Source organism: Oncorhynchus gorbuscha, linkage group LG03, assembly GCF_021184085.1.
Source record: "Oncorhynchus gorbuscha isolate QuinsamMale2020 ecotype Even-year linkage group LG03, OgorEven_v1.0, whole genome shotgun sequence".
In the NCBI taxonomy this organism is placed as follows: Eukaryota; Metazoa; Chordata; class Actinopteri; order Salmoniformes; family Salmonidae; genus Oncorhynchus; species Oncorhynchus gorbuscha.
This window is the reverse complement of record NC_060175.1, coordinates 28936065-28947389: the sequence shown is the minus strand read 5'-3', so window position 1 is coordinate 28947389 and position 11325 is coordinate 28936065.

Here is an 11325-nt window from a genome sequence, read left to right as displayed (position 1 = left end):
GAGGGTGGATTATCCCAGGACGCGTAGGGGAGGAACTATGACATTAATGGGTTGGGGTCCACGTCCCGAGCCGGAGCCGCCACCATGGACAGACGCCCACCCGGACCCTCTCTATGGTTGTGAGGTGTGTCCGGGAGTCGTGTGTTTCGTATTGGGGTTTTGTAGGCATTGGGATTGCGGCTGAGTAGGGGTGTAGCATAGGTTTGGCTGCCTGAGGCGGTTCTCAATCAGAGTCAGGTGATTCTCGTTGTCTCTGATTGGGAACCATATTTAGGTAGCCGGGGTTTCACTGTGTATTTTGTGGGTGATTGTTCCTGTCTCTGTGTAGTTGTTCACCAGACAGGCTGTATAGGTTTTCACGTTCCGTTTGTTGTTTTTGTATATATATAGTTATTTCATGTATCGTTTATTCTTTATTAAAGAACATGAGTAACCACCACGCTGCATTTTGTTCTGCTTCTCCTTCAACAGACGAACGCCGTTACACACAGTATCCAAAGAAGGGAGGTGTGTAGAGGTGGATCAGAAAATCACCAGCAACAAGAGCAACATCATTGATATATACAGAAAAACGAGTCGGCCTGAGAATTGAACCCTGTGGCACCCCCATAGAGACTGCCAGAGGTCCGGCCCTCCGATTTGACAGACTGAACTCTAGTTCAGGTCTAGTCCAAGTTGCTGTGGGGGGTGCAGAGCTCTTGGCCAGGATAGGGGTAGCCAGGTGTTAAGCATGTCTTTCTGCCCCTGAACAGGCAGTTAACCCACTGTTCCCAGGCCGTCATTGAAAATAAGAATTTGTTCTTAACTGACTTGCCTGGTTAAATAAAGGTAACATTTTTAAAATGAAATGGCCGGCAATAGAAAAATGCTTATTTAAATTCTCGATTATCATAGATTTATCAGTGGTGACAGTGTTTCCTAGCCTCAGTGCAGCGGGCAGCCATTCTCCATGGACTTCACAGTGTCCCAAAACTTTTTGGAATTAGTACTACAGGATGTAAATTTTTGCTTGAGAAAGCTAGCCTTTGCTTTCCTAACTGACTGTGTATATAGGTTCCTGACTTCCCTGAAAAGTTACATATCGCGGGGGCTATTCGATGCTAATACGATACTCCACAGGATGTTTTTGTGCCGGTCAAGGGCAGTCAGGTCTGGAGTGAACCAAAGGCTATATCTGTTCTTAGTTCTACATGCTTATTTAGGATGGTGAGGGAAACACTTTTAAAGAACAACCAGGCATCCTCTACTGACGGAATGAGGTCAATATCTTTCCAGGACACCTGCATTGTTTGCTGTTTGGGGTTTTAGGCTGGGTTTCTGTACAGCACTTTGAGATATCAGCTGATGTACGAAGGGCTATATAAATACATTTGATTTGATTTTGATTTGATTTGAGGCCAGGTCGATTAGAAAGGCCTGCTCGATTAAGTTTTTTTTCGGAAGCGTTTGACAGTGATGAGTGGTGGTCGTTTGACCGCGGACCTATTACGGACACAGGCAATGAGGCAGTGATCGCTGAGATCCTGGTTGAAGAAGGCAGAGGTGTATTTAGAGGGCAAGTTGGGCAGGATGATATCTATGAGGGTGCCAATGTTTACGAATTTAGGGTTGTACCTGGTAGGTTTCTTGATAATTTGTGTGAGAATGAAGGCATCTATCTAAAATAGTAGGATGGCCGGGGTGTTAAGCATATCTCAGTTTAGGTCACCTAACAGCAAGTGCTCTGAAGACATATGGTGTCCAGGGCACCACTGGTGGCTGAGGGGGGTCTACAACAAGCGGCAACAGTGAGAGACTTATTTCTGTAAAGGTGGATTTTTAAAAGTAGAAGCTCGAACTGTTTGGGCACAGACCTGGATAGTATAACAGAACTCTGCAGGCTATCTCTGCAGTAGATTGTAACTCCGCCCCCTTTGGCAGTGCTATCTTGATGGAAAATGTTGTAGTTGGATAATTTTTGGTGGCCTTCCTAAGCCAGGATTCAGACATGGCAAAAACATCAGGGTTGGCGGAGTGTGCTAAAGCAGTGAATAAAACAAACTTAAGGTGGAGGCTTCTGATGTTAACATGCATGAAATTACATATTCCATCCAGTTTGCTTTATTTTTGTAATAGATTACATTAGATCGTTCTTGAATAAGTTCCTTAAGTTCTTTATGTTTTTCCTCAAACTTATTTTGTATCTCTGTTCTATTGTTTTTATTGCTATCTACCTGCACTATTAGTTCATGGATTTCCCTTGTTAGTCTGGCCTCTTTAGCCAGAAACTGCTTTTTTTAAATGATTGATTCATTTTGAATTGAATGACCTGTGAAGGTAGATTTAAAGGTATCCCAATCAATAGGTGGATTTTCTGTTCCTATATTATACTTGAAAAATTCAGTTGTAAATTATTTTGTCTAAGTTAAAGATAAGTTGTCTTCCAGTAAACTTTGATTAAATTTCCAATATCCCCATCCACGTGAAAATGTATAAGAGTTATGTGAAGGACAATTAGATGATGATGCGATCGCATTCTGTCTCCTATTGAAACTTTTTTAACCTTTGATGCAAGAGAGAAAGAGACAAGAAAGTAGTCAAAACAACTGGCTTGAGTCTCCTCCATGTATATCTCACTAGGTCAGGATATTAAACCTCCTCCATGTATATCTCACTAGGTCAGGATATTAAACCTCCTCCATGTATATCTCACTAGGTCAGGATATTAAACCTCCTCCATGTATATCTCACTAGGTCAGGATATTAAACCTCCTCCATGTATATCTCACTAGGTCAGGATATTAAACCTCCTCCATGTATATCTCACTAGGTCAGGATATTAAACCTCCTCCATGTATATCTCACTAGGTCAGGATATTAAACCTCCTCCATGTATATCTCACTAGGTCAGGATATTAAACCTCCTCCATGTATATCTCACTAGGTCAGGATATTAAACCTCCTCCATGTATATCTCACTAGGTCAGGATATTAAACCTCCTCCATGTATATCTCACTAGGTCAGGATATTAAACCTCCTCCATGTATATCTCACTAGGTCAGGATATTAAACCTCCTCCATGTATATCTCACTAGGTCAGGATTTTTTTTGTCTCCAAATATCCACTATTTCTGATGTGTCCATAATATTTGTGATTTCCTTAAGGGCACGGTGATGATAGTTTGTAGAGTGATTTACTTTACGGTTCATTGAGGTACTTAACACTGTGTTATAGTTTCCTACCACAATGATTTGATCTTTTGTTGCCTGTAGGTTGAATAAATTGGTATAAATATTTTCAAAGAAGTATGGATCATCCTGATTTGGACCATATAGATTAATGAGCCAAATCTCTTTTTCGTATTCCACTTTCATATTCAAAAAGATCCCCCTTCCTTGTGAATCATTCCTGACTATTTGCACATTCAGATGGAAATGTTTGTTAATTAATATCATCACACCTTTTGAGTTCGTTTGACACACAGTATAGAGAGAGTACATTTTCATAGAGAACAAAGCAATTCCTTCCACCTCACAGAACTTGAGATACAAAGAAATTTCATGTTCAGGAGAAAGTATAAAAGGTCGGTGAAGAATCCAGCTACGAACTGGTCCGTTTGTCACAACTTGGGGAAGCTCATGGGAGACGGTGTGGCCACATTACCATAACATGGTTTATAATAGCCTCATGTTTATATGTGTGTGTGTGTGTGTGTGTGTGTGTGTGTGTGTGTGTGTGTGTGTGTGTGTGTGTGTGTGTGTGTGTGTGTGTGTGTGTGTGTGTGTGTGTGTGTGTGTGTGTGTGTGTGTGTGTGTGTGTGTGTGTGTGTGTGTGTGTGTGTGTGTGTGTGTGTGTGTGTGTGTGTGTGTGTGTGTGTGGCTTCACAGTGCAAGGACATGCTGCCAAACTGGTGTTTGGGGAGCTAAAAGGAAAGACGTGTGTTTGCATGCAGGGCCGTTTCCACATGTATGAGGGACACTCACTCTGTAAGGTCAGTACCATATCAGTAGGTCAGTACCATATCACAGCGATCAGTAACAATGAAAAAAGTGTTAACGCACATCCCAATTTGCACAAATAGATGAAAAATAACAGCTGTTACTGTCCACTCAGGGAGCAAATATTACTACCAAGACACACACAATATAAGGAACTTCCTCATTCCTCATCAACCCTCACCCTTCCCCTGGTCATTTCTCAATCATGCACTAATCAAGCGTCACCCCTCCTCAGTGTGTGTATATATATATATATATATATATATATATATATATATATATATATATATATATATATATATATATATATATATATATAGATATAGATATAGATATAGATATATATAGACAGGTGTTCCCAAGGGTTTGACTGGTATGTATATATATATATAAGTTTGTGTAATATATACGTTTGTGTAGGTGTGTCCAAGGGTTTGACTGGTATGTATATATATATATATATATATATATATATATATATATACACACCTACTAATTCAAGGGTTTTCCTTTATTTTTTATTATTTTCTATATTGTAGAATAATACTGAAGACTTCAAAACTTTGAAATAACATGTATGGAATCATGTCGTAACCAAAAAAGTGCTAAACAAATGAAAATGCATTTTATATGTGAGATTCTTCAAAGTAGCCATCCTTGCCTTGATGACAACTTTGCACACTCTTGGCATTCTCTGAACCAGCTTCATGAGGTAAACACCTGCAATGCATTTCAATTAACAGGTGTGCCTTGTTAAAAGTAAATGTGCATAATTTCTTTCCTACTTAATGCATTTGAGCCAATCAGTAGTGTTGCGACAAGGAAGGGGTGGTATACAGAAGATAGCCATATTTGGTAAAAGACCAAGTCCATATTGTGGCAAGAACAGCTCAAAAACAAGAGTCCATCATTACTTTAAGACATGAAGGTCAGACAATGCAGAACATTTCAAGATCTTTGAAAGTATCTTCAAGTGCAGTTGCAAAAACCACCAAGTACTATGATGAAACTGGCTCTCATGAGGACTGCCACAGGAAAGGAAGACCCAGAGTTACCTCTGCTACAGAGGATAAGTTCATTAGAGTAACCAGCCTCAGACATTGCAGCCCAAATAAATGCTTCACAGAGTTCAAGTAACAGACACATCTCAACATCAGCTCTTCAGAGGAGACTGTGTGAATCAGGCCTTCGTGGTTGAATTACTGCAAAGAAACGACTACAAAAGGACACCAATAAGAAGATGAGACTTGCTTGGGCCAAGAAACACAAGCAATGGACATTAAACCGAGGGAAATCTTTCCTTTAGTCTGATGAGTCCAAATTAGATTTTTGGTTCGAAGCGCCTTGTAAGACGCAGAGTAGGTGAACGGATGATCACCGCATGTGTGGTTCCCACCGTGAAGCATGGAGGAGGAGGTATGATGTGTGGGGGTGCTTTGCTGGTGACACTGTCAGTGATTTATTTAGAATTCAAGGCACACTTAACCAGCATGGCTACCACAGCGTTCTGCAGCGATACTCTACCCCATTTGGTTTGCACTTAGTGGGACTATCATTTGTTTTTCAACAGGACAATGACCCAACACACATGCAGGCTGTGTAAGGACTATTTGACTAAGAAGGAGAGTGATGGAGTGCTGCATCAGATGACCTGGCCTTCACAATCACCTGACCTCAACCAAATTGAGATGGTTTGGGCTGAGTCGGACCGCAGAGTGAATGAAAAGCAGCCAACAAGTGCTCAGCATATGTGGGAACTCTTTCAAGACTGTTGGAAAAGCATTCCAGGTGAAGCTAGTTGAGAGAATGCCAAGAGTGTGCAAATCTGTCATCAAGGCAAAGGGTGGCTACTTTGAAGAATCTCAAATATAAATGTAACGGGTGTCGTCGTCGGATGAGAAGGAATCGGACCAAAGCGCAGCGTAGAAAGTGTTCATGACTTTTATTTAACTGAACACTGAAACAAAAAGAACAAAGTGCAAACCGGAACAGTTCTGTCAGGTGCAGAAAACACTAAACAAAAAACAACTACCCACAAAACATAGGTGGGAAAAAGCTACCTAAGTGTGGTTCCCAATCAGAGACAACGATACATAGTCAGCTGTCCCTAATTGAGAACCATACCCGGCCAAAACAAAGAAATACAAAACATAGAAAAGGGAACAGAATGCCCACCCCAAATCACACCCTGACCAAACCAAAATAGAGCCATAAAAAGCTCTCTAAGGTCAGGGCGTGACAATAAAATATGTTTGAATTAGTTTAACACTTTTTTGGTTTCTACAGGATTCCAAATATGTTATTTAATAGTGTTGATGTGTTCACTATTATTATACAATGTAGAAAATAGTAAAAATAAAGAAAAACCCTTGAATGAATAGGTGTGTTCAAACTTTTGAGTGGTACTGAACAAAAATATAAATGCAACATACAACAATTTCAAAGACTTGACTGAGTTACAGTTCATATAAGGAAATCAGTCAATTGAAATAAATTCATTAGGCCCTAATCTATGGATTTCACATGACTGGGAATACAGTTATGCATCTGTTGGTCACAAAAAAGTAGGGGCGTGGATCAGAAAACCAGTCAGTATCTGATGTGACCACCATTTGTCTGATGCAGCGTGACAAATCTGCTTCACATAGAGTTGATCAGGCTATTGATTGTGGCCCGTGGAATGTTGTCCCACTCTGCTTCAATGGGTGTGCGCAGTTGCTGGAAATTGTCGGGAACTGGAACACGCTGTCGTACACGTCCATCCAGAACATCCCAAACATGCCCAATGGGTGACATGTCTGGTGAGGATGCAGGCCATGGAAGAACTGGGACATTTTCAGCTTCCAATAATTGTGTACAGATCCTAGCGACATGGGGCTGTGCATTATCATGCTGAAACATTGTGATGGCGGTGGATGAATGGCACGACAATGGGCCTCAGGATCTCGTTACGGTATCTCTGCGCATTCAAATTGCCATCGATAAAATGCAATTGTGTTCGTTGTCCGTAGCTTATGCCTGCCCATACCATAACCCCACCGCCACCATGGGGCACTCTGTTCACAATGGTAACATCAGTAAACTGCTCACCAACACAACGCCATTGAAACCGAGATTCATCCGTAAATAGCACACTTCAGCCATCGAAGGAGAGCATTTGCCTTCCGACAGATGTCGGCAAAATGAGTTCTGTTCTAGGCCGAACAGGCCGTGGCTCAGGTCCTTGATGATCTTCTTGGCCTTCCTGTGACACTGGGTACTGTAGATGTCCTGGAGGGCAGGCACTGTGCCCCCAGTGATGCGTTGGGCTGACCTCACCACCCTCTGGAGAGCCCTGCGGTTGCGGTCGGTGCAATTGCCGTACTAGGCGGTGATACAACCCAACAGAACGCTCTCGATGGTGCATGAGGGTCTTAGGTGCCAAGCTAAATTTCTTCAGCGTCCTGAGGTTAAAGAGGCGCTGTTGCGCCCTCTTCACCACACTGTCTATGTAGAAGGACCATTTCAGGTCCTCAGTGATGTGCACGCAGAGGAACTTGAATTTTTTCCCCTCTCCACTTTGATGTGGATGAGGGTATGCTCTCTCTGCTGTCTCCTGTAGTCCACAATCACCTCCTCGTTTACAATCAAGAGAGAGGTTATTTTACACCATTCTGCCAGGGCTCTCACCTCAGCCCTGTAGGCTGTCTCGTCGTTGTTGGTAATCAGGGCTACCATTGGTTGTGTCATCAGCAAACTTAATGATAACGTGCGTGGCTATGCAGTCATGGATGAACAGAGTACAAGAGGGAGCTGAGCATGCACCCTGTGGGTCCACCGTGTTGAGGATCAGCGTGGTAGAGCAGTGGTTGTTGCCTACCTTCATCAACTTAGGGTTGGCCTGTCAGGAAGTCTAGGATCCAGTTGCACAGGGCATGGATCAGATCTAGGGCCCTGAGCTTGGAGGGAACTATGTGCAACTGGGTTTTTGACTGGACTTTACATGCTTATTCGACGCTAGCTACATGCTTTGTTATTGTGGACATCATGCATTTAGCTAGCTTGCTAATGTCGAGTAATAGTCGATCCGATGCTCCTGCCAATGTGAATAATCATTGTAATGTAGCCTACAGCTGAATGAGCCAAAAACTTATGCAAGTGCAGTTTTGATCATACTATACAGGCTTGTTAACATGCCTATTAGTATTTTAAATATAATAATAAATGACATTTAGCAGACGCTTTTATCCAAAGCGACTTATAGTCATGTGTGCATACATTCTACGTATGGGTGGTCCCGGGGATCGAACCCACAACCCTGGCGTTACAAGCGCCATGCTCTACCAACTGAGCTACCTTTATGGGTTTTCCATCTCAAATTGGTAGTTTTAGTTTATTCACTTCTTGATCAGAGTCTTGATCGAAAAGCCATGAGCAAAGTAGTCTCACGGAAGCTCTACCATTCCCGTAATGTTGTTTCAATATGGCTGTGTCCACATCTCTCTCAACTTGTGTGAGGCGCTCGAAAAACGTATAACATAATGTTCTAAAAGCATTTTCATAACATCACGTTCAACAAGGTAACCTAACAATGACATGTAAAACAATGTTGTTGGTTGATTTGAGTGTTTTAGTTCCACTTAAAATTGCACCACTTTTCTTTTCTTGAGGAGGAATGTTAGTGGAGGCTTGACAGAGTTCCTAATATGTATGCTTTATTGCAGGCCTTTAAATGGTATGATTCTAGAGCATTATTAGAGAAAAAAACGAATACAGGGGGAAACACTCTCACTCACAATTTAATATTATAATTTTAAGATTATAAGCATGACGTTTCATCCCACCAGGCCTTTATCAAGACCTTGAAAGGCTATGAGAAACAGTAGAACTTCACACTTTTCCACAACCACAGCTCTGCATTTGTTCATTAGATTAACAAACCTGCATGATGTTGACATGCTCTGCTACAAAGTGTTGACATGCTCTGCTCTCATGCATGTCAACATAATGTATGACTACTGTAGAGCATTGCTAGGCTATTACTGACTCTGTTCAGAGTGATGAGATTGTAGATAAGAGATTCCTCCTTTCGGATAGCTGACTGAGTCCATGGTTATGTGGTGGCAGAATTTGGGGTGAGCTGTTGTAACATCTCAAGGGATATGTTCTGTGTTGTGTTGCAACTTGTTTTGGGTTACCCCTATCATTTTCTCTCTCTCCTTGTCTCTCTCTCTCTCCTTGTCTCTCTCTCTCCTTGTCTCTCTCTCTCTCTGTCTCTCTTTCGTTCTCTTTCTCTCTCTCAGACAACCTTTCCTGTGCGGGTGTTTAAGCTCTTGGGGGTGGAGACCCTGATTGTGACCGATACAGCAGGCTCACTGGCAGACAGCTACCAGGTTGGGGACATCATTACATTTATGATCATCAAAGATCACATCAACTTCCCTGGCCTGGCTGGGCTCAATCCCCTCAATGGACCCAATGATGACAAGTGAGTGAGATCTTCTCGTCTAGGTCAGTGGTTCCCACTTTATAATGGGTCCTACTAACTAATTACCACAAACAACCTCAAACCTTGTTCACTTCCAGATAGATTATAGGTTCTAGCATGTTCCCAGATCTGTTTGTGTTCTCTTGCTAACAGTGCTAGATAGATTTGTCTATTTAAGTGGTTGGTGATTGTTGCCATGATAAGATATAATTTTTGTGCATTAGACTTTTATTACTTCATAAACAAGAAGGTCCCCACTTTAATTCATTCTAGTATGTAGTAGTAGGTGTTTTTATCTTCTCTCCTCTCCTCTTCTCCTCATAGGAATGAGCACAGCACCAGAGGTGGTGGTAGCCACACAATGTGGCATGAGGGTATTTGACGACACTGAGTCAGTCAACCACGGAGCTGTTCTGGAGGTCAGCAAACTGCGCTCGCAAATGCTGCAGACGCTGGTCACCGAGCTGGTCAGCCGGATGGACATCAACAACAACGCGGTCTGAACTGAAGAGAGCAAGACGATATGAGACACTGAAACCTGTCGACTTGTCAAGATGAAAACATTCCACAGACCAATGTTACGTCTGAAATGGCACAGTGTTCCCAATTCAGTGCACTACTTTTGACCAGAGCCCATGGCACACAATTTCCTATAAGTAGTACACTGTAGGGTGACATTTCAGATGCACAACAAGAATCTCAAGAGGATTTGTCAAAATCTTGCAGCTACTGGCCTATTATGCAAACATGGTGCCTAGGTCATTGTCTTGAATATTGTTTGGGTTAAATCAACAATAATCTCATCTGTTCAGTCTGTGAATATTGTACAAAATTGTGTAACTTTATACTGTCACTTGTATTTTGTGATATCACAACTGATGTTTATCTGTTGTATATTTTTTATTTGTTCTGTAAACAGGTTCGCTCAAATGGACAACTTTTACAACCTGTTATTTTTCAGCTGTATTAACTCATCTTTCTATCCACAATTGTGAGCTAATACTTGTTCACAGATAATAAGATAACACATATAAAAGTGGAAGATTATAATGCATGAGGAAACATGATGTATTACAAATCAAGGTCACATATTCCAGCAGTAGCATGCCAGCAGCATACCACCCTGCATTTGCTGGTTTGCTTCTGAAGCTAAACAGGGTTGGTCCTGGTAAGTCTCTGGATGGGAGACCAGATGGTGCTGCAAGTGGTGTTGGTCGGCCAGTAGGAGGCACTCTTTCTTCTGGTATAAAACTATACCAATGCCCCAGGGCAGTGATTGGGGACATTGCCCTGTGTAGGGTGCTGTCTTTTGGATGGGATGTTAAACGGGTGTCCTGACTCTCTGAGGTCATTAAAGATCCCATGGCACTCATTTTAAGAGTAGGGGTGTTAACCCCGGTGTCCTGGCTAAATTCATAATCTGCCCCTCAAACCATCACGGTCACCGAATAATCCCCAGTTTACAATTGGCTCATTCATCCCCCTCTTCTCCCCTGTAACTATTCCCCAGGTCGTTGCTGCAAATGAGAACGTGTTCTCAGTTAATTTACCTGGGAAAATAAAGAATAAATAAGATTTTATAGATGTGCACATTTATATTTAAGATATTGCAGAGTGCTGCTTTTAATTCATGTAAAATGCAATCTGTATTTTAATTGTATTGTTACTCAACTTTTGTCGGATATTGAGTACGGATTGCACCGACATTCTGCGATGTTTTACCACATTAAAATACCTATTATGGAAGAATTGTGTTATCTCATTTCAGAGAAGTGCAAATCGCTGTGTCACACCAACTTGCTAAATTTGTATTTACTATTTTTGTTTCAAAATAAATGGTTGAACAAGAATGTAGACTAAATGCAAGCTACAAATGAAT